General features: G+C 54.4%; 1 protein-coding gene across 3 annotated transcripts in view; it reads left to right on the top strand.

The window, feature by feature from the left end:
- The window catches only part of AGPAT3 (1-acylglycerol-3-phosphate O-acyltransferase 3), a 78,807-nt gene that overhangs the window by 19,552 nt on the left and 35,260 nt on the right, over positions 1-23,995 (top strand). The window contains exon 2 of one of the 3 annotated variants that reach the window (XM_032495796.1): positions 3,229-3,322. The exons of 1 other annotated variant lie outside the window; for it this stretch is intronic. The gene's annotated coding sequence lies outside the window, so the exon portion shown is untranslated. Of the gene's footprint in view, positions 1-3,228; positions 3,323-12,673; positions 12,697-23,995 lie in introns of those variants that run through there. One more of the 3 variants, XM_032495860.1, reaches the window with a different exon arrangement.

Raw genomic sequence — 23,995 nt, 5'->3', positions numbered from 1 at the left:
CAGTAAAGATGTGGAAGGCTTGAATAGCACCACCAATCCATGGAGCACCCCGTCCAAACAGCAGAATGCGTACTCTTTGCATGTACGTGGACCTTTCACCAAGGTGGACCAAATTTGGGCCGAAAAGCAAATCTTTTTTTTTTTTTTTTTAACATTTTTTATTAACAAATCTTGATAAATGAAAAAGGACTGAAACCTTACAAAGATTTCTCTGACCAACAGAGAATTAAACTAGAAATCAGTAATTAAAAGATATCTGGACCCCCCCCCCAAATATTTGAAAACTAAATGAACACACTTCTAAATAACCCAGAGGGAGAATCACGAGGGAGACTGGACAGCGTTTTGAACTGACTGAGAATTACAACAACGCAGCAGGTTTTGTGGAACGCGAGTAAAAGCAGTGCTTAGAAATGAGTAGCATTATTATATCAGAACATAAAACAGGCCTCAAATCAATGATTCAAACTTCAACCTTAAGAAAAAATAAAGAGCAAAGAGCAGAAATCAATGAAATAGAAAATGAACAAAAGAAGAAAAATCAATGACACCGAAAGCTGTTTCTGTGAAAGAATCATTAAAATTGATAAACCCCTAGTTGGACTGATCAGAAAAAAGAGGGAGAGAAGAGGAAGTACCACAATCAGATGAGAGAGGAGGCATCGCTACGAGCCCTACAGGTGCTACAATGGTGGTCAGGGAGTATCATGAAGCACTCGATGCTGAGAAATGTTTGCCACATGGACGAAAGGGGCAGATTCCTGGAACAAAACAAATCACTAAAACTCACTCAAGTCAAAGTAGACAACCCAAGTAACCCTGTCCCCTAAATTCAATTTGTATATAAAACCTTCCAACGGAGAGCACTCTTGGCCCGGCTGACGTCACTGATGAATTCTACCGAACATTCAAGGAAGAAGCAGCCCGGATTCTCTGCAAAGTCCCCCGGGAGTTGGGAGAGGAGGGAACGCGTCTTAGCTCACTCGGTGAGGCCAGCGTCCCCCTGGCACCAAAACCAAACAAGGGCCGTGGACCAGTATCCATCATAGGCAAAATCTTTCAGGAATTAGAAAATTTTTGCAAATCAAAGCCAGCGACATGTGAAAAGGATACTGCGTCATACCGGATGGGATGCAAAGTTGGTTTAACATTCTAAATCAGTCGTTACAATTCACTCTACTGGCAGACAGAAAAAGAAAAACCGTATCACCATCTCAGTGGTGCAGAAAAGACAAAAGAAAGGACTTAGTATTCATTCGTGGTAAAAAGGAAAGAAAGAAAGCGAAAGCAAAGCCAAAAAAAAAAAAAAAAAAAAAAAAAAAAAGACCGCAGCAGTCCAGAACAGAGAAGACGCCCTCAGCCCAGTAAAGGGCTCTGTGGAAGGCCTGTCGCGAGTGTCCTGCCTGATGGGGAGAGACCGACGGTGTCCTTCCGGGCGGGGAGCCAGGAGAGGACATCTGCTCTCACCTCACTCAACATTGTCCTCGAAAGGTAAGGCAAGAAAAGAAAGAAGAGACATACAGCATGGAATAAAAGAAGTAAAATTGTCTTTATTCACAGATGACATGCTGGCCGATGTGGGAAATGCTAAGAAACCCACAAGAAAGTTACTAGACCAATGGATGGGTTTGGTGACGTTACGGGACACCAGGTTATTACAACAAACTGATTTTATTTCTGTGCACCAGCACTGAACATATAAAAGCTGTAATAAAACACCATTTATAATAGCATCAAAAGTGTGAACGTCGGGAGGATCAATCTAACAAAATGGTGCCAGAGAAACCGAAGACCTAAGTAAACGGAGAGAGATGCTCTGTGAATGCGCCGCAGGACCCGATGTTCTTAAAATGCCGATCTACCGGAATTGATACATAGATCCGGTGCAGTCACAATCAAAATCCTGGCAAGGCTTTTTGTAGAAAGTTACAGACTTAGTCTAAAATTTACATGAAAATTCAAGGACCTGGGAGAGCCGGGCTAATTTTGAAGAGACACACAAAAGAGTCCCTGGTTTTCAGACTTCCTCTGTTGCTACAGTAATCTAGACCCCGTGGAAGTAGCAAAAAAAGTGTAGATGAAGATCAACAGAATGGAAAGATTCCAGAAACAAAGCCACACATTTATAGTCACTTCATTTCCAACAGAAGTTCCAACATAGTTCAGCGGAGAAGCGAGCGTGTTGTCAATAAACATACCAGGACCGTCGCACAGCTGTGTATAAAGCTGAACCTTTGCCCAACTTCGTCCCATGTTAAAAAACTAACTCAAAGTGGATCACAGATCTAAGCGTGCAAGCTAAAACTGTAAGATTTATAGAAGAAAAAAGTGGTATCTACATGCAGTGTAATATTACTCAGCCTTAAAAACAAAATTCTGACCCACGCTACAACATGGATGAGCCTTGAGGGGAAGTAAGCCAGACACGAAAGGACAAATACTGTGTGACTGCACCTTCGTGTCAAGTTCCCGGGGTCGGAAGGTCAGGTGGGGAGTGCCAGGGGCTGGGCCAGGGCTGGTGGGCGAGTGTCGCGGGCCGAGTTTGTCTGGGAAGAGGGACAGGGTCTGTGGGTGGACGGTAGTGATGGTTGCACACACTGCGAACGTACTTGATGCCACTGACCTGTGCGCTTAGACGTGGTTCCAGTGGTGACTTGTGTGTGTGTTTTACCACAATTTAAAACAAGCAAACAAAAACAAGGGCTAAATTAGCCAGTAGGCTGGGATTTTGCTTGCTGATTGCAGCCAAGCTGTGTGGCAGGAGGGCTGGTCTGGTCTGGAGAGCCCATCCCGCCGGGTTTGGGGGTCTGGGGGGCAGCGGGTGTGCAGCTGAGGCCGCAAGGTCGCTGTGCGGGGAACCAGGGCCCAGAGGGCCCCCCGCCTGGAGGCCAGTCTGCTCGGCCTCCTCTGTGGGAGGCAGCTCACTGTCAGCTGCTCTGGGAGCCCGCGGGGAGGTTGAAATTGCTTTGCAGTCCTTCCTGGGGCGTGACCTGTGGGCCTCTCTGGTTTGTTCATTTATGGGCCATCTGTTGGGCCTCCTTATGAGGCGGGGGGCAGCAACAGTGCTCGAAAAGGCCCAAACAGGCTGTCCCTGCTGTTTGCTTGTTGGTGGCCGGTTGGGTACATCGGGAAACAAGGCACATCCGTCACTGTCTGTCTCCCTGAGGTGCAGGCTCTGATGTGACGTGGCTGCGTGTGGCTCACTCACGCTGTGTCTTTCCTGCGCAGGTGAATCTGTGCTTGTGCCTTTCACTCTCGGGCCTTCAAGTCGGAGCCTTCTGAGGACGACTCTGCCCCGCTGCCCCGCTGCCCCCGTGCCGCGGTGAGTTAGGGGAGGCGCCTGACGCTTGAGCCACGTGTGTGTGCGTGTCCATGTGCGTGTGCTTATTTCTGTCCCCCAGAGCAGCGCTGGAGTGGGTCTTGCCCCGCGCCCCGGGCCTGCTCTGTTGGCAGACACGGAAGTCTGCCACCTGGAGAGCCAGGCCTGCCCATCCGGCTTTGATGACATGGAAGGGGCCCTTGGGGCGCGGTCCGGCCTTAGTGTGTAGTTGGTTGATTTTCTTAAAGGGGTGAATACTTTAAAGGTTTCCTCCAGCCAAAGGATATTTATTATAATCAGTTCCCATTTGGCCCAAATCCAAATGAAAAAGTTCAGGCAGAGCAGTTTCTTTCCCCTTCTGTCCTTTCCTGGGGGGACGAGCTAAAATTGCAGGGGCACCTGTGGGGGCATCTGTGGGCATCACCCCGCAGACCTGGAAGTCCCTGAGTCTTTCTGTCTGTCTCTCTTTTAATGGAAGCATAGTTGGTTGCGCGCAGCACGGTGATTCAGTCATGCACGTACGTGTCTTTGAGATGGATGCAGCTGCCCAGTTCAGACATCCAGGGTGGACGTATGATCTGGTGGTCAGAGTGCACGTTTTCCAGGAGAAGGAGAGCCCTGTTTGCCATCGGAGCCTTCTGCTTCTGCAGGGAGCTCCCCTGGGAAGCCCAGTGTTAACCAGGTGTCCCTAGTTATCTGGGACTGAGGACAGAGCCTGTCCCACAGAGTGACCTCGAGTGACCTGGGTGCTCTCCTGTCCTCCGTGTCCTGACTCCGGGCAGCCCAGGCCTTTTAGGGCCCATGCTGACCACCTCCCTTCTGCACCGGCACCCAGACGTTTTGGGATCTGCTGTGTGAGGTGCCTGAGCGACGGGCTCCTTTTGTCTTAATCAGCCTCGACCAGGAGGCCTCTTCCTGCTGCTGCTTCTTGGGCCCGGGCGACATCTGTCTCCTAGCACCCCTTCTGCAGGGAGCGAGTCCAGCCGTTCTGTTTGGCAGTTTACACGGTTAGCTCGTGGTCCCCAGCTCTTGGTGGGCGGGCAGTTCCACCTCCTGTCACAGTGACCCTGCGTGCTGGGAGCTGCTCGTCACTCAAGGACAAGCCCCTGGGGTGGGGCAGGGTCAGTGCAGCCCAGGGCTGGTCTCCTGCTTTCTGTGTTTATGGTCCTGCCTGGTTACCAGTCGTGTTGCTTGAATACATGAATGGCACCGCTGTTCCTCCTCAGTGTTCAAATTAAAATTACTTTGCTTAGTGTCTCTTTATAATTAAATGTTTTATTATGCATGCTCATCGGATAACCGGTGACAGATGTGAGACCCATGACAGCCCTCAGCCCCTGCGTTCTCTGAGCGTCTCCAACGTCCCGAGTCAGCAAAGGTGTAGTCGCCTTTTTTGCTCATTACTGATTCAGTACCCAGTTATGGTTTCCACTGTTACACTGTTGCAAGCTGATATTCTGTGCAAAAGAAAGCCAAACTACATTGTATCCTAAAATTGAGTGCTCCGTGTGTTCCTTCCCTTTTGATTATCACCTGGCAACGGGGCAACTGTACTCGGCAGAAAGGAGAATTTCCTGTAACTGCCCTCGCCCCGGGCGGCGGCGCGGGAGCTGTGGGTGGCACCAAGAGCCTTTTGATCTGTGAAGTGTATTGCGTTGTGTAAGGCAGGCATGTCGTCAGCAGGGGTTTGTTTCCGGGGGGAGAATGGCCGAGGTCACTGGCTATCAGGCAGCCCTCTCCCAGAAGGATGGAATTTGGGAGGTTGGAGACGGGAATCAGTCTCATCTCCGTCTTTTCTGAGGATGGGGCCTCTACGTTCCCTAACAATTGAGGACTGGAAAAAGAACCAGTAACTTTATGCTTTTCAGCTACGGAACGATACCAGATCGGATTCACAACCCAGCATCCAGGTTAACTCAACGTTTACAGAAACGACTTCCAGTTACGTGCACACAACCTGCCGTTTCATAGAGGCAGGGAAGAGGCAGCAGCACGCCCCCCGCCCCAGGCTGCTGTCGCCGGTGTTGGAGTTTAAAAGCAAACTGTTTGCTGATGGCTTGAGCTGGTACCTCTCCAAAGACGTCCAAATGTCTCATAAACACCCAGAAGGACGTGCACCCTCATTAATCGTCAGAGCAACGAGAGTTACAAAGCCCAGTGTGGGGTCTGTGTGGCCCGTGGCTGCGGAGGGGAGACGGAGCTGGCGGCTGCGGGTGAGGAGCGGGGGGCTCACTCGGCGTCCTGGTGGCCACAGCCTGGTCTGACCCCTTGGAGAACTCTGACACTCTTACTAGGAATGCCGGCGGAGCTGAGCACCTTAAAACCCCTCATCACTCAGTTCTCTCCCGCTCTGTGCCGAGTGACTCTTATTTGTGTTTTTCCGATGAGGACGAGCCCTTTGCCTGCTCTCGCCTGCCCCGTGGCCCCTCTGGGGTTCGGAGCCCCTGCCCTGCCCTGGAGGACACTCGTGCTGGCAGTCACGTCCTGCGCCAGCCCTGCGGAACCAGCCATCGCTGCCCTGGTGGGAGAGGCCGGGAGACCCCTGGGGCCCGGGCTGTGGGGCGGTCCTCCACGTGGACCCCCAGGCACTGACGCTCCTGAGAACCAGCCCAGCGTGGCCCCGGGCAGAGCGCTCAGTCACTGGCTGTGGCCCCTAACTGACAAACCGCAGGACAAAGCAAGCGTCTCTTCTGTGTAATTACTGCAGGTTTGGCTCGTGCTGGTTTCCGCCAACTCTCCTTACAGGTTTAAGATGATCAGAAGGCTTTCCTTAGTCTGTCTTGGGCACTGATGCTGAAACCCCAGCCCTCCTGCCGTGGCCCATGTGGACCATGGACTCAGAACCGAGTGCAAGGCCCTCACGCCCTCAGGGAGGGGCCCTGCAGCCGGGGTGCGGGAGGTGGGCACAGGGAGGAGTCGGTGGGAGCCCCTGCCCGGCTCCACCCTGGCCCGAGTTTGAGGACGGGCTCTCTTTGCTCTAAAGGCAACATGAGGGGCCGAGCAGAGGGCTCAGACTGTGACCGCCAGGTAGTGTCTAGAGAAGACGTGGCCCCTACAGGGTAAGCTTTTTCCTTAGAAAACAGTCTTGCCGGTGTTCAGCGTGATTGGTGGGACTGTCGTACCCGCTGCAGAGACAAAAGATGGGCGCTTTATAAGCAAGCAAGATAATTTCTGTTAATATTTAAATTTTAATCAAAGAAGTGATACGTGCTTATAAAAATAAAACACAGAACCAAATCTGATAAATAATCAAAATTTTATTCTTTACTCCACCCGAATCCCACCCTTTTTCCTGGAGGGAACTGCTATAGATGGCTTGTGGTTTGTCCTTCCAGAGCTTGTCAAAACACACATGAGAACATACCTGCACAGCGTTTCTAAACCTGTGTCTGCCCGTCACAACGTGCATCTGTGCAACGTGATTGTTAACTTCCTTGGGAGCCTTAGTGCACACAGACCCACCTCATTTAAAAACTTGACTTCCTCTTTTATGCGTATATGCTAAAGAGCTGGGTATACACGTGTGTCCACACGCATGCACACATGTACACACACATGCTTTACAGGAAGTGTCTGGTAATGGTTTCAGAGCACAGGTCATAGTTTATTTGGACCAGAGTACGCTTTCCAGAGATGTGTTTGCGTGTCTCAGAAGGCGTCGTAGAGCCAGCACGCTCGGACTCGTGTTGAGGGAGGGGCTGGCGGGGGCCGGGGGCGCGGTGGAGCTGGTCCGCGGAGACGGCCGCGAGGGCCCCGTGCCTCTGCCGTGTCGGACCGGCCCCGCCCGGCCCAGCTGCCCGACCCGCTGGAAGGTGGACTCTGCCCCCTGCCCGCGTGGCGTCTCTGGCTGGTGCAGTTCCTAAGTTTGCAGGGGGCGAGGGGGGAGGCCCTGCATGAACAGTGGCCTGGGCCAGAGTCCCTTTCCACCAGGGAGTGTCTGCTTTCTGGAACATTCCACGCTGTTCCTCTTGTGATGTGCACGCACGTCTGCAGGCATTTTATTGCCTGGTCGCCAGTGCTCGTTAGTGAGGCCGCATCCTTCAAGCACCTAAAGTCCGAGCATGGCCGGGCTTCCGCTGACTCCGCTTGTCCGCGAGGCCGCGGTATCGGGGCCCTGTCTCTTGTCCCATGGACGCTGATGGCCTGGCAACGCTTCATCTCTTGTGAATAGACCTGAAAACCGGAGAACCCTCTTGAATCCCCAGGTCCCAGCACCAGGCATCCTGCCACCTGCCTGGCTCCGCGCCAGCAGCTCCAACTGGGGCAGGAGTGGGGCTGTGCCTGGGGGACGCGTCTCCTGGGGCCAGGGTTCCCTGAGCCGCCGCCCCCACTTGGCGTTGCCTGAAGTGGTCTCCCGTGGAAACGTCGGGACAGAGGCAGGCAGGGGACCGTGGTGCTCAGACAGCCCTGGATGCTGAAGGAAGACCTGTCGCCTCACACACCTGGGGCCCCTTCTTGGTTTTAGTGCCACTTCGTGTCTTTCTGGTCCCTCCAGCGACGTGAGCATCTCCCAAGGAAGCCCCTGGCAGGCCCGGCGGGGAGGCACTGCCAGCCTGAGTGCTGCTGCCAGCCCACCGGCACCCCGTCCTCACCAGGGACTTGCCTCAAGAACTTACTGGATCTTCTGTGTAGACAGTCTTGTCATCAACGAATGACAAGAGCTTGTTTTCTTCTTTTAAGTCCTATTTCTCTTACTTCTTTATGTGTCTTGTCACAGTGGCTGCGGTAAGATCTCTGAGCAGCAGGAGCCTCGGTGGCAGAGGCCTGTAAGCAGCTATGAGTGGGGTTGAACTCACCCTCTGCTTTTCCCGAATCTAATGACACGATCGTGTCGGTTTTTTCCTTTTATCTCTTGCTGACAGTAACTAGATTTCTTGATTTTCTGTGGTAGACCATTCCTGTGTCCTGGTATAAACCAGATTCGGTCAAGTGTGCTTTGGTGACTACATGGCTGGAATCACTTTGCTAATGCACATTGTTGCCAGTGGCCCATCTGTGTTCACGCACGTGACCGGCCGGTTAAGTAATGGGCATTTTGCCTGCTTCCTGCTGTTTGCTGGAGTGGCCCTAGTGTTTGTCCTTTAAGTAAACACTGACTCTGGGTCTTAGGTACTGTCACTTCGCAGGGAACTATACAGTGAGTGTGCCATCTCGGGGGGAAGCGTGTAGTGAGCATATGTAATACTTCCAGTTGCTCTTACTTTTTTGAGTGTTTTAATCAGGAAGTGAAGTTAGATTTTGTTAAATTACCTGCCTAGCATTCTTTTTAAAGATATAGGATGGATTTTATTGATAGATTGTCCACTATCAAACCATCCTTGCATTCATGGAATAGACCCCACTTGGTCACGATGTATTGTTTTTTAATGTGCTGTTAGATTCTGTTTGCTAAATTTTAATTTAATTTTAATTTGCTAATTTTTAAGGGAATTTTTATGTTTGTATTCGTAAGTAAAGAGCAATGAATCTCAAATATTTGGTCTCTTTACCAATAATCTTAAAGAATTATTGAAGGCCCTAAAGAACTTTTGCTTTTGTGAGTTGTATCTACTGTGGTTCTCAGCAGGGGGTGGGCCTTCTCCCACCCAAGGGGACATGCGGTGTGATCAGGAGATGTTTTTGGCGGACACAGTGTGTGTGGCGGGCTGCAGCTGCCGCATCTAGTGGGGGATTCAGGGACGCTGCCAGGTATCCCACGAAGCCCAGGGCATCCCCACAGCAAAGGAGCACCTGGTCCAAAATGGCATTTGTGTCACAGTTGAGAAGCTCTGCTGCTGATGTGTAATAGTTTAAAAATTAACCCTGAGAGCATTTCAAAATACTTATTAAATAATTCCTTTAAAAGAGCAGCAATAAACTCATTACATGTTCACATAAATAACATTTTTATAAAGAAAACCTATGCTTTCCTAAACTGAAAAAAGTATAGTGAGGAGAGGGGCATTGTCTTATATTTTGGCAATGCAATTAATCTCTCAAATGTCTTACCTGTTAGGGGACCCCCGAAATAGCTGCTTCTGCATTCAGACTGTTTTACTGGGTTGTTTGATGAAGGTTGATACGGAAAATTCTGCCTCACCAAGTGCGTGCTTGGAAAACTAAGGACTCTCAGATCTAACAACGGGGTCTTGGGAACCCCTGGGGTCCTCACATCACACTTGAGAACCATTGATTTAGACACGTTTCCTCCCTGCTGCCTGCCTTCTTCATTCTTCCTGGATTCAGTCTCACACTTGCTTCATAAAAAATCATTTGGAAATTTTCCTTCCTTCTCTATGTTCTTGAGGTTAAATCATTGTAAGACAATCTGTTCTTACAGGATTGGTGGAATTCTCTTGTGAAATCACCTGGGTTTGGTAGCTTTCATTAGTGGTAACGCTGACAGATACCTCTTTTAATTCTATAAAAATAGGTCTGTTCAGACTTTCTATCTTTTCTGGGGTCACTGTTTTTGTAAATTTTTTCTATTAGAAAATTACCTGCTTCATCTAGGTTTCCAAATTTATCTGCATAGAGATGTGCAATTATTTCCATGATTTAAAAAAATTGTCTTCTTTTGAAGGTTATTCTCTCCTTTCTTATTTTATGTATTTTGTTCCCCCTTTTCTTAGTTTATTTTTATTGCTATGAGGGACTCATCTGTTTTATTGATGTTTTCCAAAACCCACTTTTAAAGTTTAGCTGTTAATCGGAATGCTTTTTCTCTCTCTCTCTTTTTTTTTTTTTTTTTTTTTTTTGCTTTTGCCTTTATTAATTCCATCAGTTACTCTTTCATTTTCTTCTGACTTTCTGAATCGGAGCCTCCACTCTCTTATTTTCATGCTTTCGTTTCTAAAGACTTAAAGTATTTAATGTGATAAATTTTCCTCTAAACACTGCTTTAGTTTTCATTATGTTTCTAGAAATTCTGCAGCTTGGGTTTCTACTTCCCCCGGGAGGAGCATCTTAGAGGAAAACATTTACATCTGTTGGGAGCCCTTTCTGTTTCCTGATTTTATTTATAATTTCTAGGGAATATTGTTTGTGTTTAGTTACTGTTTGGCATTTGTTGAAAATTTCTTGGTTGCGTATTTTAGGGGCTCTGTTCACCAGTGTTTCCATGAGCAGCTGGAAGGGGGGGCAGCCTCACTTACCAAGCACAGGATTGGCTGCACGTCCTCGGAGTCCACTCCATCAGTCTTGCTGTTACAGCTCCTCTGGTCCTTCTGACCACTGTTCTTTTCTGGGTTGAAAGAGATGTATTAGTGTCTCCTATTATTAGCGCCTTTGATTTGTTCCTGTGGCGTCCCCAGTAATTTCTGCTTTATGAAGAGTGTTGCTGGATTACTTGGCCCGCGGGTGTTAACCTGCTGCATCTTCCTTAAGAACGTTAGTCCGGAGCATCATAGGCGTTCCTGGTTTGTCTCATTGCATTTCGCTCGCCTGGTTGTTCTCTGACACTGAGGTCTTGCCCCTGTTGTGGGGGCGTTTCCTGAGTGCACCCTCATTCCTCGCTTGCAGCCGCGCTGAGTAATTCTCTTACACCTCGCAGGGCTGGGTTCTGTTTCATAAGCTGCTGTGAAACTATTTCCCTGTTAGGAGCTGATCTTAGCCCCGCGTACTGACCGATAGGATGCACGTGTTTGGATTAGTGCTGTCGGTGTTCTGTGCATTTGGGGGGTAAGCACAGAGAGGCTGCTGCCCGCACAGCACACGCACGGCGCAGACACGGTGCTCCATGCACGCAGTGCTCTCTCCCGTCGCCCTTCTGGTGTTTTGCCTTGTGCTGCTTGGTGGTGCTGCCCTGATGGTTGGGGCAGTGTGTGTTCTGCCTTAGTGGCTACCTCATATGAATGCCTTTACGTCAGATCCTGAGTTCCCCCTTTTGGATACTATCTGTCCTTTCTCTACTAAGAGGGACAATAAAATGCCCTGTGACCTCCCCGTCCCCAAGGCTTTCCCTCCCCCGGCACCTGGTCCCGCCGCCCCTGCACACCTGAGCTGTTCTTGCCGGTCGCTCAGCTGCCCCGACGTCGTTTTACCTGCCGTGGTGGGTGGAATGATGGCACCCTGCTTGGTTATCGGAGCACATAGCATGTCCCGTTGGGTCAGCCCTCTCTGCCTGGCCTTCTCTCTCCACCTGAACGTCCTGGTGGCTCAGCCACGTCTGGATCAGTCGTGGGCACGGGTTTGGACTGTCCGTGTGAACGGAGCCACTCTTCCCCGGGTCCCAGCCCCTGTCACCCCTCCAGGACCTCTTGCCTGCAAGCTGTTTCTGCATCTTACTCTGGTACCCAGTGCTCGCTCCGTGGGCGTTTGTCTGCGTGTCTTTCCTTTGCCTTCGGTTTCAGTCTTTCTGTGACATCATGTCTTAGCGTCATTTGTCTCTTGTGAATCTAGTGGGCTGCTGGGTTCTTAAACTGCTGGTGAGACTCACTGTGGTCACTGATGGACTTGGACTTTCTACTTCATCACCTTCATCATTCATCTTCCTTCTCCTTTGTTCTCCTGCCTTCTCTTGACTTTAATCTGTTAAATGTGCTCATCAGCTCCTGTCCTCGGAGCGGTGCCCTTCTGGCAGCAGGAGGCCTGGTGCACGGAGATACAGAGCATTGGTGTCTGCTTTCTTCCCAAATAGCACGGAGACCTGAGAACTGGGATTTGGGCTCACAGTGTTTTCAAGCCCTGATTCTGGAGCACAAGCCACCCTGTGCCAGGTGTTTGCCCCTCTGTGCTCTCATGGAGCCTCCGCCATGGCTCCTGGGCTCTGGGCGTCTTCTGCAGGTGAGGATCGGGGTGCTCGGAGAAGTGACTCTGGGCCGCCACGCCCGCCCACCACTTCCGTCCCTGCCCTCCCAGGGCCGTGCCTTTTGTCCTGTTCCTTCTCCACTCCAGACGCCTGTACTTTCTGAGCCTTCACCCTGCTGGCACCCCCGAGCCTGGGGACCCTTCCTGCGGCAGCTTTCTGGACTGGCCGGCAGGTGTCCTGTGCGGTGACACGCCTGTTCCTCGCGTGTGTGTGCGTGTGCGTGTGCGTGTCTTCCTGTGTGAAGGTGGGGTTCGGGGCTGCCGTCCTGTCCCAGCTCCGGTGACACTAGCAACTTGGCAAGATGTTGGCTTTATCAGGGCAGTGAATGGCCTTGGAGCAGTTCCACTGTTTGGTGCTTTGACAGCTTGTTTTCAGTTGATGATAAAATTTGCGATTGGTGGCTTTCCTCCTGTTAATCAGTAAGCAGCTCCATGCTGCCGGCTCTCTCAGCCGGGTCTCCAGGGACCGTGCTTACCGCCTTCTGACCCCAGAGTCCCAGGATGGGCCAGGCGGGCGTCGGGAGCTGGGCGTGTGCTGCAGCCACCGCGGGGGACAGCTGTGCTGGAGGACATTCCGCGGGGGTCCAGCGGTAGGTGCAAGTGTCAGGGTGTCTTTTTACTGGTTTCTCCACATCTTGATCCTGTTTTTGTGAGGATTTAGCAAACATCTGATAGATTGTTGTGAGAACATGGGCTTCTTTGTTTGGAGTAAATTCTGTCTAGTGAAAAAGATTTCCCCTTTTGTGAATTAAAATCCTTAATCCCAGGATCTGGGCTTGAGGAGAGGAAGCTGGAGGAAGGAGGGGGTTTTGGTGGCTGGTGCCAGTGAGACGTGCCAGGAGGTAAGAAATTGTGGGTCGGGGGGCGCAGTTTGCTTTCCGGGCCGCTTGCAGTGGGCGTGTGCCCCTCAGTGAGGACACCTTCCGATCCCAGATAGGCAGGGGCAGGAGGGTCCCTGAGAGAAGTGTCTCAGGACAGCAGAAGAGCCAGGCCCATCGGGCACGCCTCCACCCTGCTCCCCCAGGTGAGGGAGTGGAGACTCAGAGAGGTCCATCTGTCTGTCAAGGTCACACACTCCTGGGTGGAGAGGCCGGGATTGGAACCCAGGTAGTGCCTTCCGTGTTCTCTGCTGCTTTCAGAGGAGACGAGAAGTTTGTGCTGACCCGGAAGACCTTCCTGGTACGGTGTCTTAGTCCGTCCAGGCTGCCGTAACAGAAAACCGCAGACAGGGCTGGCACACAACAGACGTTTATTTCTCACAGTTCTAGAGGCTGGAAGTTCAAGGTCAGGGTGCCGGCAGACTCGGTGTCCGGTGAGGACCCGCTTCCTAGTTCATAGGCAGCCGTCTTCTCGCTGGGTCCTCGTGTAGTGGAAGGGGCGGGGGGCTCCCCGGGGTCTTTTACAAGGGGCTCCACCCTCACGACCTAATCACCCCGAAGGCCCCACCGCACGTGCCATCCCACTGGGGACGACTAGGAGTTCAGCCGTGATTCTGGGGGAGGCGCGGCCCACCCACAGCACAGGGCGCTGAGTGAGGAGGCCAAGTTGCGGAGGCCGCAGCATCACGGTGTGTGGTAATTTGAAACTGCCACGCTCAGAAGCTACATGGGTCCGAAGAAGAGACACCAGAGTGGCAGTAGTCGGCCCCGGGGTGGGACGGGGCTGAGAGCAACTCTTCCCTTCTTACTATGTACTTCTGCATGGTTTCAAAATTTTATGGCAAAAAAATGTATTCCACTTACCAATTTGCAGAATCTCGCCAATTTGCAAAATCTTCAAAAAACAGAGTTGTGGGTGTTTTGTACTCGAGACATTTCACCGGAGCTGGAGGGCTGGGGCGCCAGGACCACGCTGCGCCTCGCACGGCGCCAGGACCACGAGGTAGTTCTTGCAGGTGCTTCTGTGCTCTGTGTACGTCTTCTCACTGCTGTCGCCACTGGACTGTCACCGCCCTCTGAGGGCCTCCTGCCGACCAGTCCTGACCTGCAGAATCTTAGGAAAGTCAGTGTGTTTTATCTGAATGCCTGGGTGGCCACGGGCCGGAGCGCTGCCCCACGTCCTTGGAAGGCTTGTAGGTTGGCCCCATGTCTTAGATCAGAGCTGGTGGTCTCCCAGCGCCCCCCGCCCCACAGCAGGTGAGCCCCCCACGTGGCAGCCTTGTCCCCGGCCCCGTGCCGTTGCCCCCTGTGCGTGGCCCTCGAGGGTAGGCACTGCAGGATAAGTGCAGCCGCACAAACAGGGCTGCGCAGTCTTCCCGAATGTGCTTCAGAGCACTGGGGACTTGGCCGCGGGCTTTCCTGGGCTCGCACCTCAGGCTGTTTACCTGTGTTTGGTTTGCCTAGTAACCCGCGTCCTCCGAGGTCCCGGGGTGGATTGGAAGGACATTGAATCAGCTGGTCCCCGAGAGCGCCAGCCTCCTCCTGGGCCCTCCGCCATCACCGGCTCCTTTACCCCAGAGCCGGGCAAAACAAAGAGCTTTCCACGTGTCGGTTTATTTCGGTTATTTACTTATTTGCTCATGTATTTAAGCTGTGGAAGGGCAGGCTGGGTTGAAGCGTGGAGTGTGAGAGCTCCAGGCGAGGGGCCGGAAGCCGCCTCCCCCGCGTGTTCAGGGCTGGTTCCCGCACGCGGGTCGAGCGACTTCTCCGGGAAGTGCTTGGGCTGCGGACACGGCCTCTCCTTGCTTCCTCTGGGGCCCTAGGAGAAAGCTCAGGAAACTCATAACCTTTCTAGGTAAGCGCTGCCGGCAAACACCAGGAGCTCCGTGGCCGGCGATCAGTGGAAGGATGTGCTGGGCGTGAGAAGGAGGTGTGGGCCTGACGTTCTCCGCAGAAGGAGCCCCACGAGGCCTTGGGGGCCCGGGGGGCCGTTAGTGAGAGTTTTGGGCGCCTTGACCCTAAGTGGGTCGTGTGGCCGCTGTCTGAGGGGTCTCCCCAGCTCGAGTGCTGGGCCAACGGACAGACAGGCTGCAGGACCAGCGCCGTCCCAGCAGGCTGGCGGCATCTCGGTAACCCAGTGAATGCAGCAGGACCTGGTGAGGGGGACGCCGCCCGGGGCGGGTGTTCTGCCCGCACCGAGAGCCAAGAGCCGGGGCCCAGAGCAGAGGAGGGCTTAGAAGCGGGTTTTGTCCTGAAACCTGAGCCTCGAGCCTTGTTGCTGTTCCTCTGAGTGTAGGCGGGGCCCGTCCTCCTAAGGTCTGCAGGAAGACCGCGGGGCAGGTGACTGTGCCTTAACAGGTGGAGAAGCCGGGACCGACTGCAGGCGCCCTGGCCCCGGGAACTGCTGGGGACGGGAGGTGCCAGGCTCGTCCCTGGGGCGTCTGGGGTGGAACTAACCCTGGGGCAGCCAAGGGCTCAGGGGCCTCGTTGGCTAAACTGGTTTCAGGCCCTGGGTCTGCCGGTGATTTGGTGACCTTGGGCAGAATCCTGTGGAGTTGGCAGAGTTACTGTGATCGTGAAATAAATAATTCTCACGCAGTTCCTGTCGCTTGGCGTGACCTTGGTGTGGCCCCCGTGGCCTCCTGTTGGGCTGTCTCGCGTCTGCTCTCCACGTGAGTGTTGGCCCTGCGTTTCCGGGGCAGGAGCTTATGGGACCCCAGATCCTGGGGACGGGGTCTGAGTCTCGTTAGGGCTCTGCCTCGTGGGCCCCGACGGCCGCCTGTTGTCCTTGGGGTCAGACAGCAAGGGGTCCTCTGCGGGACGAGGAGTATCAGCGGGGGTTAATGTCTTTTTGAAACTGCACAGTGATAGCGACTGCCTGTTCATCCTTCCGTACTTCTGCGAGTCTGGTGGGCGTGATGACCGCTGCTAGCCCAGGGTGACAACCAGCCACCCCTGAGCGTCTGTCACGCAGCTGCGGACGGAAGGGAATGTGGGAATGTCGTAAGAGTCATCTGGTCTAAGGAAGGGTTCACCAAGCTTTAAAAACATACCTTTCATGTTGCTGCTCTTTGGAAACCACCAGAAAATTCTGTCAACATGCTCCCTGGTCTTTTAATATTTTGGTATAAATCATTGATTTTCAGGTCCAGGGAAATAATCTAGAGATCCTATATTCCAGTGACATTTTCTCGTGTGATACTTGTTCTTGGGCAGTGAAATCTGAGCAGTAGTGGAGGTGACGTTGGCTCCTGGGGTGGCTCTCAGCCGAGGGCGGTGAGGGTCCTTCCCTCGGGGAGCCCCGAGCCCCAGCAGGCAGGCCCCTGACAGGGGGTCTCCGTCCAGCAGAAACACTGCGCAGGGGGACTTGGGCAAAATTCCTGTGCCAGCCTTTATTTCAGAATAAATGAAACCGAGAGACTGAACGTTCAGGTTTGCTGCGTTTCACACAAGTCACACGGAGCGTCGCAAACAGCGGCAGCTGCCCCCGCGTCCCGCGCAGTCTGAGGCTGTCCTTCCGGCTGGTTCACGGCTGGAGAGAAATCTCGGGTGTTCCTTTTAACCTCCTTCGGAAGTGATACGGGGGCGGTGGTGATGGCATCGTGAGAGATGCCCGCTTGGTGCTCAGGCCAGGCACCCTCCCAGCTGCCTCCCTGGGGACCGTCTAAGGCCTCCCCCAGTCGTTGACTGTGGGTGCAGCTGTCACCCCCACTTTACAGCAGGGAAGACTGAGGCCCAGCTTGGGGGGGGCACCTGGCCAGATGGCCACGTCTGCTGTGCACCCCTCACCGGGACTCTTTCTAGGACCCGCTGAGACCCTGAAGGTCCACAGTCCCAGGGAGCCCAGGGGTCAGGGCCACATCGGCCAGACAGCCTGTTCCCCAAGCCGCTGCGCCCTCAGTGTCAAACACTGGGCTTCGCAGGTGTGGGAGCGATGCAGGCTTAGCCTGACCGTTCTGTCCTCCATCCCCACACGTCCTCAGAGAGCACTGGGCCCAAGGGACGGTCTAAGGCCCGTCACTGCCCACCCAGGGCCCAGCGTCCAGTGCAGAACAGAGGAGGACAGACCCAGCTCAGCCCCTGGAGGAGCCCCCAGGGGTGCGGTCTGAGGACAGAGGCTCCGAGGGGCCCGAAGCCACGTGGGCCACCGACCCTCCACCCCTGAGCTTGCCTGGTGCCCTGCGGACACGGCAGGAGGCTGGGAACGGGATGTGGGGAGTGTCTTAAAGGCCTGGTCAGAAGGCGACCATTGAGGATGCCGCCAGCAGCAGCCAGTTGGGCTGTGGCCTGTCTCCTGCGGTACAGGGGCCGACCTTGGTGGTGGAGGAGGCCCGGAGGCACCAGCAGACACAGAGGGGGCAGAGCCAGCCGGGCCACAGAACGTCCTCACAACAGCTTTTTAAATGAGAACTGGTTTCAGGGCAGAGGGCGAATCCAGATGCCACCAGTCGTGGGTCAGTCAAGGGCACCTGCCGCCCTTCCTGGAGCTCCGAGCCAGACAGCCTCCCGGGCAGCGTCCCCGACCCGAGAACAGATGCCACGAGGACCCTGGGTCTGCCGGACGTCAGGTGGCCCGTCATGGTCATGCAGACGGAGATCAGGGAGCCGCTCTGAGAGAGGAGGGCTCTGTCATTTTTCATCAGAAGATGGAGGCGGTGTCCTTCCTCGGGGAACCGCCCCCCCCCCCCCCAAGCCAGGTCAGCACTTCCTCCGGCTGCTCTGGGGATTAAGGACGCGGGAAGCCTCATCCAGTGGGACAGTCCTCAGGGCAGCCCTCCCAGCCCCTCCCATGGACTATGTGGGGAGCAGTGGCCGCCTCCTCTCCTGAGAGCATCTCGGGCCCGGAGCCGGAGGCCGGGGTGCAGAACCGAGTATCAGAAGAAGCCTTACGGCAGCCTGTCTGAGGCCCCAGGACAGCAGCCTCGGGTCACACGGGGTGCCAGAGCACTGCAGACTCACCGTGGAGCACAGGGCAGGTCCTCTGCTGTGCAGAGCCCGGGGCTGCGAGTGGGCGGGGGGTGCGGGGGCGCTGGGAGCTGCTGGGGCAGCTGCTTTTGGAAGAGGGTCTCTTGTACTGAGCACCATGAAGGATGCACAGAGGAATGAGTGTCACTTCACCCCAATCCAGCATGAAGACTCCTCCAGGAACTCCTCTGTGCCGGGCCCCGTGCCTTGGGGACAGGTTCCTCAGGGGATGCCTCTGTCCTGGGTCCCTTCATCTGCTCTCAGCCCCTCCTTGCAGGCCCAGCCGTCTCAGGCTGGGGGGGCGTGGGAGGACAGACCCCACGTTTGCTTGTTCATGTGTCCGGTTCCTTCCACACCCTTCCCCCAGGTCCTCACAGGGAGAGGCGCCCCTGGCAGTGCCGGAGCGGCCATGCACACGGCACCTGGAGTTGGAACTTCCCGGCGTCCGGGGTGGTGGGGAGGCTGGGGAGCCCGTGGGCCTGGGACCTGGCCCCACTGAGAGGGGGTCTGCCCAGCCCCTTCCAGCCCAGGGCCGAGCACCGGCCTGTCTAGCCCACTGCACACCCACCCCAGGCCACGTCGGGGTCCCGTGTGTGCCCTCCGGCCACAGTCCTGGGTCGGGGTGGGTGGAGCCCATTGACCTGTCTCCTGGCCGAGCCCCGTGACACCACCTGCTTGCAACGGCTCCAGGCCGAAAGCCGCTTATTGGATTAGCGGGCGCCTAGTGGAGCCCCCCCTACGGCAGAGGGAAGGCCTGTGTTTTACTGTGCTGCCCCAGGACGTCCCTGTTTTCCTCCGAGTTGGCCTCTGAGACCCGCAGGCCGCTGCAGGGAAGGCGGCACCCCGGAAGCAGTGTCCTCTGCTGAGCGGATGGTCTGGGCGGCCACAGCCCGTCAGACCCAGGCAGTGTAGACGGGGCCATAATCCCCTTCCTTATCCTTTGGGGAGGCTGACCCGTCCACGCCGCCGTCTCCTCTCACCGACTCTCACAAGGGTCTGAAGATGCTGGCCAGCTACTCGACCTGCCTGTTCTGGGGCGTCTGCACCGGCCTGCTGGCCGTGGCCTTGGCCTATTACTTCTACTGGTGAGCGTGGCCGGCTGGGCCGACCTGGGGGGTCCCATGCCCACGTCTGCTTCTGCTGTGGCCCTTCCGCTCCATTCTCCCTCCCCTGGGATGGCGACCTCGCGGCGGGGGAGGGAGGTGGCGGCAGGAGCCAGTTCTGCCCAGGGCACTTGCTCCAGGGACTGACCGGCCCCTCGCCACTCGCTCTGGTTCGGAGCCTTCCTGAAGAAGGATCAGGTTTCCGCCCATTGAGTTGGTACCAGCAGGTGCTCAGGAGGTCTCCGAGGAGAAGTGCCTGACGCTCAGGCCCGTCTGCTTCCCGTGCTCTCTGGCCTCTGACCTCACGTCTCCCCAGGGTGGGTGCTGCAGGGGCCGCTGACTTATGTGTCGGTCTGTAAGCTAAGCAGAAGACGGGTCATTTCCGTCAATGGGACGTGATCTGTTGTAGCCATGAGTGATGACCTGGTTTCCAGAGCGTCACTGATGACCCTTGGCGCAGTTGTGATGGGGGTGCCCACCGTTCCTGCTGTGCATACGCAGAGTTGGCGGGTTGGGGACCACGCCCGCCTGGGGCTCTGGGTTCTCTGGTCCAGCTGGCCCCTCACGAGGCTGGGGTCACAAACGGGGCCTGTGAGCTCTGGGCCCCCAGATTCTACCTGGAGAGCAGACAAGGATGTCAGCCCGGTGTCTGCACAACCTTGCACACAGTCTGCAACCATGGCTCCACAGGAGGAGAGCCACCCGCCCGGGGTGGGGTGGGGGCCATGAGGAAGCCCAGGCCCCAGTCTGGGGAGCACTTTGTTCTCAGAGCTGGGGAGTGGGGTGGTTTCCCGTGGAGAGTGGCCCATCTTCTGAGGGCTCTGTCCCAGGCCGTCGTGTCTCCTCAGAGCACACTCGATCGGGCTGGGAATTCTGTTCTGACTGGGAAGCTTGCTCTCCGGTAGATCTGATTAATGCCTGTGTTTGATGGGGGGGGGGGCGCTGTTCCAGGGGTGCAGCCCCATGTGCTCTCCAGCAGGGCCTCCCCTCCGAACTCTGCAGCATGAATTCGCGCCCAGAGCTTTTTGCGTTTCAGATCTTATGTAAATGTGGTTGAACAACTGACAAATGAGGATTGCACAGAACCAAGAGGTAGCACATTGGTGTGGGATTAGCCCTAATTCCTAATCAGACACTGGTCCCTTATTAGATGGGTTCTGGCCTCTTTGAGGGTGAGTGGGGCAGTTGTTACGGAGTGGCCCCAGGCCCCAGCAAGGCCCCATGAGAGGGACTGCTTCCTTGATCATGGACTTCAGGACACTTCTGAGGGTGCAGGACCACGGCACAGGTGTGCGACACCTCTGCCCACAAGTGGCCTCCGTGTGGGGCCGTCCTCGGGCACCCGGGGTGGGTGGTGGCGGTGTCTGCCTGATGCGTCACCCTGTCAGGATGGCCAGCCAAGAGGGAGCAGTGTGTGCGGGTTCTGAGGCCGGCAGGGCTGCTGGGCCCAGGTCAGAGACGGCCTGGCCTGAGAAGGGCCACGGACTGCGTCACACCTGCATCGGGGGGAGGGGCTCGCTGGCTTTCTAGTCCAGTGTGTCATCCATGTGTCCTTCTCTGACACTTGTCCCGGCGACCAAAGGGTCACTGATCCACAGATGGGCAGAGACCCCATTCAAAGAACGTTCCCGGCGCAGCTGTGATCTGCCAGTCAAGTCCCCGGGGCTCAGAACTGGGAGGAAACAGCGAGGGTTTCGCTCTCCGGGTCTGCAGAGCTGTCTCCTCCTGGTCAGTGTGGGACTTGAGCACGGCCTTTTCCGCTGCTGTTCTCCCTGGGGACCCCGAGTCCCGCTCTGGACTTGCTGAGAGCGGCCTGGCCAAGGCCTTCCTGCGGGGCAGTGGGAGTCCACAGCTCCCTGGACCGAGCACCGCTCAGCTCCACGTCGGAAGGTGCTGCACCTTCCTAAACGTGGAGGCGCGTCTAGGGAAGGGTGCACGGCCTCTCTTGGACATTTTCAGCTGTGGATCGTGTAACCTCAGCTCCCGCTGATGGGAACAATACAGAAAGTCCAGCAGGCGGGGCCTTCCCCTGGCGGACGCCTGGGAGGCCGCAGCGGTCCCAGCTGCCCCGCCAGACGTCACAGCAGCCGGGGGAGAGGCCATTGCCTCGTCTGTCCGGTCCGTGGGCAAGGACTCTGGCCGAGGTGGGCTCCGTCTCGTGCCGGGTGTCAGGTCGTCACTAGCAAAGGGGCTGGACGCGGCCGGCGTGCCCTGGGGAGAAGGCACCCCACCTGTGAGGGAGCGCCTCTTTACGCAGGGAAGTCTGGTCCAGCCAAGCGCAGGGCCACAGGAGGTGCCACAGAACCTCTGACCGGGGTGAGGGGGGGCGGGAGCTCAGCCCCTTACACGTCTGTCTGCAGGGTCACCACGTCTGGACACTGTGGCTGGGGCGCAAGCTTGCTTTTCTCAGGATCAGGTTCAGATTCAGGGGTAAGAGCCCCAGGACCCAGCACAGTGCACGAGAAGATGCTGGGTCAGCCCGATGGACTCCACTCTGGCTGTGTCCACTGCCCAGGACCCCACGGGTGCGGGGAGGCGTGGGGCTGAGGCGTGGCTAAGGTCACTCCCTTTGGGGGAAACAGGCAGAGCTGTGTTGCCCTTTCCTCGTGTTTTAAATACTTCGCAGGTTCCTTGCCCTTATTGCTGAAGCTGTTTGCGGCATTGGCTTACGATTTTCCTCTTCTTTAAAGAAACAAAATTCCTGCCACTAAGAAATACCCAGTAGGAAAAGACATTCCAGTGGCTCGTGTACCATGTGCGCAGGTGCGCAGTGGCGGCCCTGGCGGAAGTCTTACTTCTCACACTCTATCCCGCGCTCTCCGGCGGAGGCCCCCCGCCGTGGACGTGTGTGGTTGGCACTGCCAGTGCCACCTGTCCGCAGCCTCCCAAACCTGGCTTGTTGATAAATTTCCCTCCCTGTCATCTTGGTTGAAGTGTAGTTACTGCTCTGGGGTTTTTGCTTTTTTTTTCCTCCCTAGCACCAAAAACTTGTTCAAAATTATAACAGTAGCTGTTTTTAATGTTACTGATTTATAACCATATCCAGTAATCAGATTTCAACCCCACCCTTTGAAATGAAACCTGTGTGTGTAAATGTTATTTAAAACCTCACCAGTGCAGAGTCGGGGGGGGCAGTGAGTCTGAGTTAGTGCCGCTGCAGACAGGAGACGCTGAAAGCGTCCCTGGGCTCATAGTTCAGGAAGGTAACCGGTCAGACTGCTTCCTTCCTGCCCAGCCTCTCAGAGTGCGTGTCTGTTCTGTTCAGCATGGGGAGGGGGGCAACAGAACCTCCCCAACTAATGTGACAGTGCGACCCTCTGGCAGCAAGGCATTTCTTGGGATTAGCAGCTGAACTGTGCCGTGTTGCACATGCGCAGGAGTCCAGTGTCTGTTATTTGTAGGGAAAACAGCACCTTTGTTTTGCTGACCTGCCGAGTACCCTGTAAAACCTGCTCATGAGGGTCCCTCAGCCCTCAGCAGTTATTAAGGGGGGCCCCGTGGCGTTGATGCTCTTATTAACCCTCAGAGCCACCCCAGGCCACGGGTAGGTAGTAAGGTTGTCTTAGTCACGTCTTCAAACCAGAAACTGGATTTCAAAGTGATCGTGTCACGTGCTGAGGCCACAGACATGGGACAAGAATCCAGGGTCCTGAGCCTCGGGCCCAACACGTTCCCCTCCTAGGTGGAGAAAACTGCGGTGGGCGCGGGGCCCCAGGGGCGGGGGGCGGATGCATTAAACCGAACTGAAACCTGTGGATCATTCTTGCTCGACAGAGTTACACAAGGGTCTGTTTTTCAACTTTGAAGATGTTATTTCATAATCAGCGTGGATCCATGCACGTAAATGCTTTGACGTTTTTATAACTATAAACATAGTAATGTGCACTGGTTTAAAAAAACTCCTGCAATTTCAAAATTGTAGAATAGACTACACTGTATAGCACAGGGAAATATACACAAAATGTTATGATAACTCACAGAGAAAAAAATGTGACAATGAGTGTGTATATGTCCATGAATAACTGAAAAATTGTGCTGAACACTGGAATTTGACACAACATTGTAAAATGATTATAAATCAATAAAAAATGTTAAAAAAATAAAATAAAAAAAATTAAAAACTCCTGCAGCACAGAGTGGACGGCAGGGAAGTGGGTTTCCCAGCTGCCTCCCCATTGTAGTGCTGTCCTCAGAGGTGGCCGTGTCCAGTCAGCCCTGGGTCTGGTTCTGCATAGTTTGCACGTGCTTCTGTTTCTTTTTTTTTTTTTTTAGGAGATAATAGAAGAATATCTCTTTTTTTTTGAAGTGTAGTCAGTTTACAATGTTGCGTCTATTTCTGGTGCACAGCACAGTGCTTCAGTCACACATGTACACACATGTATTTGTTTTCATTACAGGTCACTACAAGATATTGACTATCTTGCTGTGCAGCAGAAACTTGTTTATTTTATATATATCAGTCAGTATCTGCAAATCTCATACTCCCAATTTATTCCCTCCTACCCCCTTCCCCCCGGTAACCATAAGTGTGTTTTCTGTGAGTCTGTTTCTGTTTTGTAAATAAGTTCATTTGTCTTTTTTAGATTCCACATATGAGTGATATCATATGGTATTTTTCTTTCTCTTTCTGGCTTACTTCACTCAGTATGACCATTTCCAGGTCCATCCATGTTGCTGCAAATGGCATTATTTTATCATTTTTATGGCTGAGTAGTATTCCATTGTATAAATACCCCACAACTTCTTTATCCAGTCATCTGTCATTGGACATTTAGGTTGCTTCCATGTCTTGGCTGTTGTAAATAGCGCTGCTGTGAACACTGAGGTGCATGTATCTTTTCAGCTTAAAGTTCCCTCTGGATATATACTCAGGAGTGGGATTGCTGGATCATATGAGAGCTCTTTTTAGTCTTTTGAGGAATCTCCATACTGCTTTCCACAGT

Source organism: Camelus ferus, chromosome 1 (assembly GCF_009834535.1).
Source record: "Camelus ferus isolate YT-003-E chromosome 1, BCGSAC_Cfer_1.0, whole genome shotgun sequence".
In the NCBI taxonomy this organism is placed as follows: domain Eukaryota; kingdom Metazoa; phylum Chordata; class Mammalia; order Artiodactyla; family Camelidae; genus Camelus; species Camelus ferus.
Note: the sequence above shows the minus strand (reverse complement) of the source record. Positions and strands in the feature narration are given on the sequence as shown.